Genomic DNA, 12,500 nt, shown 5'->3' with positions numbered 1-12,500 from the left:
TTCTTAAAACATTTTACTTTTTACAGCAGTGTAAGGCTTCATTCGATTAATTTGTATATAACCACAAGTGAGTTTTAAGGAGGCTCGAAAGGGTTTTCAACAATTAACAGCAAGCGCCAATCAGTAAAAGACAGGACTGTCAAACTTATCATCAGGATAATAACTCGACATATGCATAACACTATGTTAGGGCAATCTTTTAAGGGAGTTCGTCAGGCATTATCTGTTGCCATGGCAACAGTACAGTAGTGCTAAAAGACCCTCTAAAACTCGGTTTTTGAAAGATATCTCAAAAACCAAGTCGGTGACCTAGTTTTTTTTTTTCAAATTTCTTAAACGTCATCACAATCTCTACCTGTATACACGATATAAAAAAAAAAATACCTAGTAGAACTTGAATTATTTAGGAAAATGCTGTTTTAAAATGTAAAAAAATTTCCACTAAATAAATTTTTTTTAAATTTTCTTCAGGAATGCGTAATGATGTAAATAATTTGTATACAAAAAATCAGGGTAGGTCACCGAACTAATTTTTGAGATATTAGTTCATCAACTTAGCAAGGTTTATTTCCGGTTTTTCCAATTCTAGCTTACACTTTTATATCCGGTCACGTGTTTTTAACTATACCGCTGACTCACAGGCTCATTTTCGCGAGGACGAGTTCGTGTCCGCGCGATTAATCGATGGATGCCCTCAGAGCGGAAAAAATCGTTCATCCTGAAGATGGATTCACATTGTTTTGTAATTTTACACCTACCTGAAAAATAAGTCATCATTTGAGACTCAGACTACTTACTGTTATGACAGTTGGAAATGAACTCCGGAGAGAATTCTCTAGCGGAATTCGATATATGATGACAAGTTGATTTTGCAGATGGCGCCAATGCCAGTACTCCATTTGAGGCCGGTAATGTTGAGTTTCTCGTACACAGATTGTAGTGTAACATGAGACAAACCAGCATCTGCCAGCTTCTGGACCATGTTTGTCGAAAGATGAAGCTTTCCATCGAACGTCTGGATGGTATCTTGTCGTTGTTCCGAGAAGATGGCGCGGATCGAAGGCCTTATTCAGCGATGCACATGCATTTACCATGATTGACCGATATAATTATTGTTCATGTGCAATTTGAAGTGGAGGAGTGAAAATAATTTGTAGTGAAAAGAATTTACTTTAACGTCTTCCAGATTGTCATGAGTGTCAAACTCAGTGGAAATTAGGGTTTCGTATACGTCAGTAATTTGTTTGTCGTCGCAGATTTCGCGAATTTCTAAAATTTGCGAGGTACTAGAGGTATGAACAAGACTTGGCTTCATTTTTCTTTTTTTTCTCTTTGCCACTGCTATAACCGTGAACTTTCATTATTCCATTTAAAATGGAAAACAAAACAAATTTTGCAATCCTTTCATAACAAATGTGAGTTTGCCTTTTCGTAGTTGTAATTTACAGTTTATGGAGAGAAATATCAATCTTTCTCACAAGTTTAAGATGAATATTTTATTTTAATTTTACCGTCTGTAGTTGAATTAGAATTAATTGAAAGTCTCATCTACATTTTTACGATCCCTTGTTTACTGAAAATTATGTTTATTTTTATAGCAACATTTCCAGTTCTCCATTTCTGTTCATAAAACTGTCGATGTTTACAATCGTGGATCCAAGAATGATTTCATTTTCCTTTTCATCTTCCAGTGAGTTGTGTAGGAAAGTTCTCGGTCATTTCATTTTATTAGGAGTCAAATACAATGCGAAACAAATCGTAGCACTCAGAGGTATCCACTTAAATTTCTCGCGGAACAAAGTAAGACCTACCGAATGCACTCGACACGACTTTATTGATGGGGTGTCGACTTCACCATCCTCCTTTAGCTTGTTAAATAAAAATTTTTTGACCACTTTCGGCAAGAACCCTGCCATCCGAACATTTTCCTACCTGCTTTCAAAAAGTAAACTTTCCATTTTTGTTTCTCAAATAACCACTTCCGCTGGAAACAATAGAGCTAGAGGTACCCGGCAATTTTGAAACGCTCCAGGCGGCCATGTTTGTTTACAACTCGCCCGCGGATCTGATCGCGCGCGCCATCGCTTATTTCTCTCGCGGGTAATAAGCTTGCGTGTATCTTGGAATCCATTCTCTCCGCGGTCAAAAAAACCCTTTCGAGCCTCCTTAAGAATTTTTTTTTTATTTTCACCTCGATCGAGGTTCATCAACGAAACTAATCATGTAGCCTTCCAAAGAACTTTTTCAAGTAGAACCAAGACACTTTCAAAGATGAAACATGTGAGACCGAAAACACTTAGCGATTTACTTTAGTGCTTCCACTCTCAATCACATACCTTTATCACACGAATTTTCATCTAAAAACCTCGCTTTGGAGTTTACACTGAGCATTGCTGAACAAAATCAAATTAGAGATCAGACGCAAACCCAACACCAAATGTCATTCGTTTTGATTATTTACGATCTGATGTAAAAGAAGATCAGTTATTGGCTGATTAATTTAATTCAGCTATCTTAAGTAAACATCAGCAGCTGGATTGAAACACTTTAGTGCACGGCAAAAAATCGCGTGCTTTCTATCGTCCAATATCTGTTTTGCCCATACTATCTAAGATTGCTGAGAGACATGTTCGCAACGCACTTTACAGCTTTCTGTCCGAAAACGACTTAATTTAAACTTGACAATCAGGCTTTCGTCCAAGACCTAGCACAGAAACTGCCTCAATCAAGGTCATCGACGATCTCCTATTCAACTTCGGTAATGGCTGTGTTAGTGGGATGGTCCTGATTGATTATCGTAAAGCGTTCGACATGATAGATCATACCCTGTTGTTAAAGAAACTTGAAGTTTATGGGCTTAGTACGGAAACCCTCCGATGGTTTACCTCTTATCTGAGAAATAGACGCCAACTTGTCAAATTGAGGGATAAACAATCTAATGTTGCCAACGTTCCTCATGGCATTCCCCAGGGGTCAATACTCGGCCCCTTGTTATTTATCGCCTTCATCAACGACTCACCCTTTCATGTTACTTCATCTACGATTGATTTGTACACCGACGTCGATACAACGTTGACTTCCTGTGTGAATTACAGATAATTGTTAGGCTAGAGCAGAGCCTGAATTCCTCAATTACTGAAATTGCCGAATGGGCAGCTTCCAATAAACTACCGATCAACGAAAGCAAGACCAAAGCTATACTTATTACTGGCAAGCGTCTCGCCTCAAAGATCAATCACGAGATGGCTTTAACTATTAATGGAACTGAACTTGAACTTGTCCCCAGTGTTAAACTGCTGGGTCTTGAAATTGACTCTGAAGTAGCATTTAAGAGAAACTATGTAAAAAGCTGTCCCAGCGAATCGGAATATTGAGAAAGATACGATCTTGCCTGCCCATGACACTATAACTCTATGATTAGATCGGTCCTGCTTTAGGACTACCTGTAACAAAGAGAGTCTAGGTCGTATTTTAAAGTTGCAGAAACGAGCAGCCAGGGTAATTTCTGATGCTGAAAACCAAGCGTCTAATGTCAAGCTGTTCAATAGACTTCAGTGGCTCCCTTTTTATGAGGAATCTAAAATAGCTAAATGCTGCGTTGCGTACAAACGTACCAAGCGTGAAGTACCCTTATATACTGAAGGCTCTTTAATACTTAATAGTCAGCAACATGATCGTGCTACAAGATATGGCAACACAAATTTTATTTGCCCAAGATTTAATCGTATGACCGAAGGCGGTAGATCATTCGCAGTCACTACCTGTAAACTTTGGAATAGCTCAAGTCTAGAACTCAGGAATTCTGTGTCATTAGAATCTTTTAAGAACAATTATAGAAACAACCTTCTTAAGGTACAACAGAAACTACATCATTTTATAGTCTAACATATGATTCATCATTTGCTCTCAAGTTACATTTTATTTTTACTCGTAATTCGTCTCCTTAGTAGATAAAGATTCCTAGCTTTTATAGATAGTTATGTTAGAATTCAACATACATTGCTTGTTAGAAGTTTTTAAATAGAGGGCCACAAGTTTATTAGTTACTTCAACTATTCCGTGCCACCCTCTCTAAATAAAGTGTCTTATGATAACATTCGTAAAATAGACTGCCACGTATCTTTATATAATTAGTTTCACTTAGTTGAAAAAAATGGTAACATGCAGTCACAAATAATACTTTCCGAGGTATATCGTTTCGAGGCTGGAGACTAAGTGATTTGTTTTCAAGCAGGAGAAAACTTTTTAAACAAAGATCGTCGCGTTATACTCGAAACTACATGTAATGAGCGACTCTGAGACGCAAGTTTTGATAAAAATAATTGTTTAGATTGTCGGAGTCTGATAACCAGTGCCAGTGCAGAAATGCAGGAAGAGCCTTCGAGGAATATAGACGACGACGGCGAACGAATTAAAAAAAAAAATTGGGCTATTCCACGCGTAGTTCAAGTAATTACTGACTGAATACATATGCTGTCTTCTTTTAAGGTTCGAAGGTAGAAGAAAGTACCCGTGTACTGTCACATGGCGAGCTTGGGTGCATGTGGAGGTGGGGGATGGACGCTGGTCATGAAAATGGATGGCGCTAAGGTATGAAGAGTATGGAAAGTACCTTCACCAAAACTAGAAGCGCACTTGGGTACTTTGCACACGAAAGTACTCGAGTTAAGGTTTTGAGAAAGGCTCTTTTGAAAACAGAAAAGTTGTCTACAAGTCAGTTTTCCTCGAGACCATTTTCCCCTAAGATTATTCTCCCAAGATGACGTGTCAGCTATGGTTCTAGCGTACATGGCAGGCGTTCAGCAAGAATGTAAGAGCTGAAAGAAAACGTCAACCGCCAATGATGCATCACTCACGCGTGCTGGTCTGAATATCTCCGTCGCTCGCCCTCTACGTAAATGAAAGATGGTCACATCATCGCGTCTTGGCTCACATAGAACGGCTCCGATGAAAAATAAGCGCTTTTGTAAATATTAAACCCCTCCAGGTTACAATTCCACTGTAATGAGGTTTGGGATCCCAAGAGCGTCTTCCACAGGTGACGACCCGATGAGGTGGCACGAAATTTTCCGTCGGTGATCAGTGAGTACAGGGAGTTAGACAAAAAATGCGTATTTTATTAGGGGATCTTGAGACCCTTACCAACTCTGAGATCCCACCGAGACCTAGTGAGACCTGACCATTCAAGAGGTGGGTAAGATTTCTCTGAAGTCTTTGGATAATTTTATGGCCTCGGTACATGTATTCATTTTTGAATGATTTGTATATCTGTAAAAGTTTCCTGCCTTTAGTTCGAAGCTTGTTCGCCAAACCTTCCACTCTCAATCGCAAAACTAATTCACTTTACTGTTTTCTATTATTTTCTTATAATTATACCTCGGAGAATTAGGTGTCACTTTGAGCAATTTCCACTGGTTGATTATTTTTATGATCTCTTCAATACCTTTTTGCCTGGCAACGTTCTGATATTCGAAGTGAAATTACTCTCATCCATCTTTCAGTCCCTTCTACCCGCCATTTTGTTTGAGTCGCTCAGCTGGTTACCCCGGAGACTGCGAGCCCGCAATTTTGTTTCAGTAGCTCAGCTGGTTACCACGGAGACTGCAAATTTTGCCCAGTTCAAAAGTTGGCCGAGGTACAATTTTTCTTGATCAATAACATTTCAAAACTTTTTCGGCAGCCTGCCTGTTGAATGAAAGGATTAATTTGAAACTATCTTCGCTTGAAACTTTTGAGTCAGAACTTATGTTAGGTAATTGTTTCCTCAGAGACGAAGTGTGTCTGATCAGATCGTTTCTAATAAAGTTTTGATAAAAAGCTCGCTTTAAACACAGCGTATATTTATTCAGCGTATATTTATTCAGCGTATATTAGCGAATATTAGATGCACATAAAACTAGGATACACGGAATTTCCAATTTTTTCCTAGGCAATTTATTACCAAGTTGTCCGATTTCCCTTCTGACCTAGCCAAGCGCAAATATAACGTGTTTTGACACTCGACGGTGTCTCATTTTCCCTCTCCACTTTTGCGTGCTCTGGTTGCTTCCTATGCGCTTCACAACATAGCAAAACAGAACAGTTCTCGAATTTTACTTGTTAATTACAAATCGAAACATCCGAAAACAAATTGTTTATATGGCTATTAATATTTAATTTTCATCTGGCGCGTCTTGAGATAATAAGGAAGGTATTCACCTGCCTATGAATAGCCTTGGTAACAGAATGATTATGATTGAAGCAGACACTTAACTTAGCCCTTCAGAAACTGACGTTATACGATGACAAGCCTTTTTTAAAGACTTTCCAAGCGATTTAGGTCTTCTATAACAATTTCATTAGAAGCTAACAGGCACACAATCTTCTAGTAATACATCAGGGCCACTTATTATTTATCTAAATTTGCCATTTGCAGACACCCATTGGTCAAAACAATGTGATGCAATATGGTAGTGGCAACGTTGTGTTATGAAATAATTACTGCGCCGTTTTAAACAGTCTTGGTGCGTGCGTTTCATCATTGAAAAAAGAAAGAAAAAAAAAGGGAGAGCTTAACAGTGCGCCATGGAAATTGTTTACAATATAGCAAGGATTTCTTTCTTCATAGCAAGCTCTTTTCTACTCTTTCAACCGGCTTTCTCTGAAGTACATGGTTAGTATTGTTTCATTGTTAATTTTTTGTAGCATATGTAAAAATTTCCCGTTTAATTAAGCTCAAAACGCGTCATTTTTTCCACGGGAATATATATCTTTTTTTTTCTCTTTTTTTTAAAGAGAGTATTCAGGTTTTCCCACCAAAAATTAATTTTATAAAACTGACTGCTTACTCCCAAGAAATCTAAAAGATGAAGGCTCTTTGCAATGATACTCCTTTTGCTTACAAGCGCTTTACGGATTGTAACTGAATAACTGATTCATGCATGTTATAAGGGCATCGCTCAAGGGAATTCATTCGGAAGAAGAAATGGTTGTTGCACTTTTAATAAACCTGATGATTAGCAATGTTGTTATAAAATACATTCAGCGACACAGAAATTGATTTAGAGAAATGAAAGGGCGCTTTATGTTTGCGTATCTAAACAGAAGTCCAAACATTTGGAACTCCAACTGTTTAATAATTGGTCATCGAAGGTTTTTGTTGAAAGGTAGAATTATTGCGAAGGATTTATTGTCAGAGAAGTAAAAAACACGCAAGGAAAACGTAGGGCCAAAACGATGTCCAAAACTATGTCCAACCCAAACTTCGGTTTTACGCAAGCAATGGGCCTCAGGTATTCTCTGGAAGAGGGTTGATTTGATAAAATAAATGTCCTTCCACTTTTAGTTCTCGGCCCCCTCGACACTGTTCACAAAATTAAACTGTTCAGATAAATGGTTCGGCAAAATTGAAGATTGTTTAGAACGCAATTTAATTTGCTAAACAACGGCTAAACTTTCTTCAAATAACCAGCCCAAGAGAGATATGCATATTCAAAATGGCAAATATATTCAAGATGCATATTCATGCATCTTAAGAGCGGCCGTTCGAAAATATCCCCTGGAGGTGTGCAATATGAAAAAATCGAAAATCCCCAAATTTTGCCAGAATATAGGTCTGGATGAACTATTTCTAGAAAAAATACTTTGAGTTCAATTGAATTTATATTTTTCGCGAACGGCCGGGAAAAATCGGTTTTGTGGCTCTCACTTCAACTTCACGAGGTTTAGACAACCATTATTTGAACGTCGCTTGAAAATAAACAAAACAGTAAATTTGGCCATGCAAATATTTTTCTAATGAAAAGAACGCGTATTTACAAGCAGTCTGAGGTGTTCTTTGTTCGATTCCGTTGCAATCTAAAGTTTTTGGGAATTTGTGGTTTTTTCCAATATTTTACACATTTTGGCGGACAAAACAATAGCAACATTGACCAGGTGATCTGTAACGTCATTGCGGGGGCCTGGGGAAAGAAATTTTAATGCCTTATCCCATAAATCAACGCGCACGCCAATTCAGTCTTTTCTCGGTCGTACGCCATGCGGGAAAGTTTGCGACAAAGAAATGTTCTGAAAGACAGCTATTGTTCTGAAAGGTGAAAATTTTACTTACTTGGATGGCTTCTGTGAGTCCAATGCTGGGATAGTATTCTCGTCTCAACGCTCGATTCTTTCCCGCAGAAGACTGTTTTAAAAGTTTCATTTCCATAAGGGAGTACATTTTGACGACGTACTCAGTTTTATTGTGCGATGGTTATGTGCTTAAGAGACATACACAAGCGAACTACCCGGCTCTGACGAGAGTCGGATCTTTCAAGACCGGATACCTTTCCTCGGGATTTCCATGGACTTTCGAGCTTGGTTGGTAAGTTGCCTGAAGGCCTCCATCGGCTGCTGGCTTTAAGGATGGAATTTTTTGTAGCAGCTCTTTCAACTGGCTCAATTTAGGCTCATTTTGACGCATCAGTCCCACCGTAATCCGGTATGGTGGTTTTTCACTTGCCAGGATACATTCCCCCTTCCATTTGCCACTCGATTTCTGGTTGACTTCTGCTTCAATAATACAACTCTGCCTTCGAACCTTCCTCTCCAACTTTGGTAATGACATGACATCTAGACTCAAGGAATCTTCAGTCATAAATGAACAGAAATGAAATGAACAGACTTGCAGAGTTGTGTAGCACACAACTACTTTTTTAAACTGTAAAAATTCCAGGTATCATTGTGGTATGCAGTATCAGTTGGGTTATATACTATACCCAATTTATGTAAAATATAGATTATAATTTTACAGGAATTTTAGTGAAAGGGTGCAAACTTGTGATAGGCATACATGTTATTTCCTAATTTTAACAGGACTTTGATAATTTTTGAACATGTCGCTTTACACATTTTGTTTTTGTTATTCTTATTGTTATTGTGTAGTTCCAGTAACTAGCCATTATCCCCCCCCCCCCCCTTCCTCCACAGAAGGCAAATGAAAATTCCTGGGGGTCTCATTCTCAAATACCAAAACCTATTTGGAGATTTTTCAGAATTTCTGGAGGGTGGGGGTGCTTATGAAAAATCCCTTCCTTGGGGGAGATATGAAATTTTACGGAGCTACACATTTCGTAGAAATATCCATAATCACCCTACAGACCTCTACCTCTATTGTTGCAAGGAAAGTAAAGCTAAAGACAACTTCCTGGTGCCTAAGTGTGTTAAACCAAAAAAACTTTCTGTGGATGAGATATAGATATTTTCTGGCACAATACAATCACTGTTGATGTGAACTAGTTTGAAAAAGGCACATTTTACCTGCTGCAATTTTTGCAATTCGCAAACATAGTGTTTCAGGTGACCGAAACCCAAGGTGAGCAGTACCAGGGTAGTACTCCAAAAAGGCTGTATCATTCAAATTTTTGTGCCCAGTGTTCCCAAGATTTTGTTTTGCAAACTCTCTGCGCATTTCTTTAGTGGGGGGTTTTCCACATAGTTCATCTCAAATGTTTTTTTTGGCAACTCTCTGCATCTAAAACTGTCCAAACTGGTTCTGGACAGATGATCTTCGTGTCACCCAGTTGGCTCTGGGGCTTCTGGGATTGAATAAGTAGATTTGGCAGTTGAATTGCCAGTGGATAACCTCCTTTCCTTACCATCCCCACAAGTGTCTTAGACTAATAATTTTTATTTCTTGCCCAGTCAGTGGATGTTTAATTGTTTTTAGCTCTTGAAGCTGTTTGTAAACAACATGACCACATTTTTTTGGTTGTTTCATAGTCATCATTGCCCAACCAAAGGGCAACAGTCAAAACTGTGCTAAGTAAATTGTAAGGCTCAACTAGTTTCACTCTTACACTGGGTTTCTGCGGTAAAATGGTGAGACCATTTAAGCCACAGAAAACCATCTTTGTAATCCATTAGAATCAGATAATTGTTGGGTGTATTTATTACACTCTGAGTTCCAGTTTGGGCAAGAAACAATGAAATGTACTTTTCAATGTCAACATGGCCTACAACCACTTCTCCAAATTCATTAAATTCTAGACCAATTTGTTTCAGTAATTCTTGGCGGGTGACATTCAGATTACCAAAAATCTCATCTTTGCTTAAAATTGGATTGATGCCAATGGCCACTTCCAATTTTTTCCCCACTTGTTTCTTAGTGCATCTTGTGTTTCCTTTTGTCCAATCGCAAGGGACCCGACAATTCCACAAGAAAATTTCAAAAATGCTGAGTGCTGTTTTTTAAAAACACAAGGCATAACAACATCCTTGAAAAAAGAACCATTGTCAATTTCAGTTACAAGAATTAGGTTTGTTCTTTTGAACTATTTCAGTGAACATTTGCCTCTGGTTACAGAAACCAGTGCTTGGTGAGGGCTCTGGACAAAAGAGTGCTTGAAGTTCTGGGTGGCGCAGGAAAAGTTCATCTCTGAACTTATTTAATTTGCTGTGAAAATCACAATTTCCATCAGTTCCTTGCAGTAAAAAGTCCACAGGTGACACAATTTTTGCCATCTTTGGTAAAACTAAATCCACAAGTACTTCATCATTCAGACAGTTCAGCAGTTCACTGACCCTTTGCTTCCTGGAATAAGGATTACTCTCGTCGTCTAGAAATTTTTCTGCGCATTGTCTTAATGAAACCCGTTTCCGAGAGGTTGACAAGCCATCCAGTTTTTGCTCCGGATAAAGACGAAGATGTTCGTTTAAATTCATTTTGTTTTTCTAAAATTTAGCACAGTTTTGAAATGGACAATGAAGTCGAATTACTGACTCGGCATGAAGCACATTTTCCTTTGCTCGATGAGACATCCAAACAAACAATAAAAATCACAATAAAAACAATTAGCCGGTAAAAGAAACAATACATATTTAAAAGTACTTTAAATGCTGAATATCGCCTCAAAAAGCCCGCGATAATGGAACTGACTTCAAGAGAGCAACGAAGGCTCGATCAAAACTTCTTTAAAATCAGCACATATAAAAAATAAAATCAACACAAACACACCATTCCCAGAAACAAGGCAGCTTTAATACGAATAAAATTTACTGTTGAGAAAGCGAATACCCGATCCAGTACATAAGTAAGCAGAAGAAATAAAAAAGCAAACTTCATACAATGCATGAGTACATCGAGCTTACGTTTGCATTGTCTGCAATGTTCATCGCGAAAAGCTGTCAAAGTATTTAACCACGCAGACACGGAGTTTCTCACGGCAGTAGCTGCATTGTTCAAACTGCCCATGAGAAGTCTTCTCACTTGTTAAAGTGCGAAAGTAGTTAGCTAAATCGACCTTTCATCATGCCGACCGGCGGCCATGAAAACAGATTGGATTGGTGCGCGCGTTGGTTTATGGGATACGGCATTAAAATTTCTTTCCCCAGGCCCCCGAAATGACGTCACAGATCACCTGGGAGAGGGTAAAATCGCACCTTGGTGCATGGCATGGGGTTATATAAAGTTAATCCAGCAAAAGTACAAGGTTTCTTCAAATAACTCCAATAAAATTTTTGGGCTACTCAAACTACGAAATTTTAGGACACCAGACAAAATTATAACATAACCAAAGTAAAGCGCGCGCTCTGATTGGTCAATATAGCGTCCCCCATTTGCCCATGGGTGTACGATGCTGACGTGAGTAAATGCAAAGACTATTTTTCCGCGCGCGCTTGTTTTTTCTGGTCACGTAAGATTTGTTAGATAAAAGGGAACTCTTTAGCTACAATGTATCAATGTTATGTTATAAAACAAATGGCAAACACCACAGCGTACACTTTTGAGTTATGGCTATCGCCTCGAGCGACTCTTACGCTACTTTCGTGCTTAGCACCCTCCCGCGAGCATCGATAACTCAATAGTGTACACTGTAGTGTTTATCATTTGTTAAGTGACTCAGAGGTCAAAACGCGCCATACCGTGTCACGCTATTGGAGGTGAAAAGTCAACAATGCGCATGTGGAAAAGATAACAGACCGCTTTGGGAGCGAAATATCGTTAGCAATATGAATAAAAAGTTAACTTTGACCAACAATTGTCATTTCTGCTGCTCGGGCTAACTGAGAATTAAAAATTTCAACGGTTATTTTCGAAACAAAACAAGCCAAAATGTAACATCGTCCAGTTCGAAGGGGCCAAGGACGGATGCAAACCGTAAAATAAATGTGTTTGCCATATTTACACTTTAATATGTGTATTGTTTATAAATTTGTACATACCATGCATCAGCGCCAAATGTTGTTAGAACATAGCTAGCAGAGTCGCGCAATCAAATTCATTATACGTAAGCGTGCTCAAAATCCCGATAGTGCACGCTGATAGCGTCAGCAAATCCGACTTCACCAGAAATTTTTTTTACACGCGAGCGGCCATTGCTAGTGCGGGGAAAAATAATACATTTCGCGACAATAATGGATACAAACAGAAACTCGGCCTGCTAGTCCGAAAACGAAGACAATGTTTCGACCTTTTCCCATGGGCTAGAGTTCTTAAATGAGGCAGAAAAAAAGAAATACAAAGGAAAAGGAGACTCAGCATC

At 38.6% G+C, this 12,500-nt stretch overlaps 1 protein-coding gene across 2 annotated transcripts in view; it reads left to right on the top strand.

Annotated features, from left to right (window-relative positions):
* Positions 1 to 5,843: 5,843 nt before the first annotated feature.
* The window catches only part of LOC111326514 (uncharacterized), an 18,591-nt gene continuing 11,934 nt past the window's right edge, over positions 5,844 to 12,500 (top strand). For both annotated transcript variants that reach the window (XM_088763123.1, XM_088763122.1), the window contains exon 1: positions 5,844 to 6,652. The gene's annotated coding sequence lies outside the window, so the exon portion shown is untranslated. The remainder of the gene's footprint in view (positions 6,653 to 12,500) is intronic.

This window comes from Stylophora pistillata, chromosome 6 (assembly GCF_964205215.1).
Source record: "Stylophora pistillata chromosome 6, jaStyPist1.2, whole genome shotgun sequence".
NCBI lineage: Eukaryota > Metazoa > Cnidaria > Anthozoa > Scleractinia > Pocilloporidae > Stylophora > Stylophora pistillata.
This window is presented reverse-complemented; position numbering and strand designations above follow the sequence as displayed.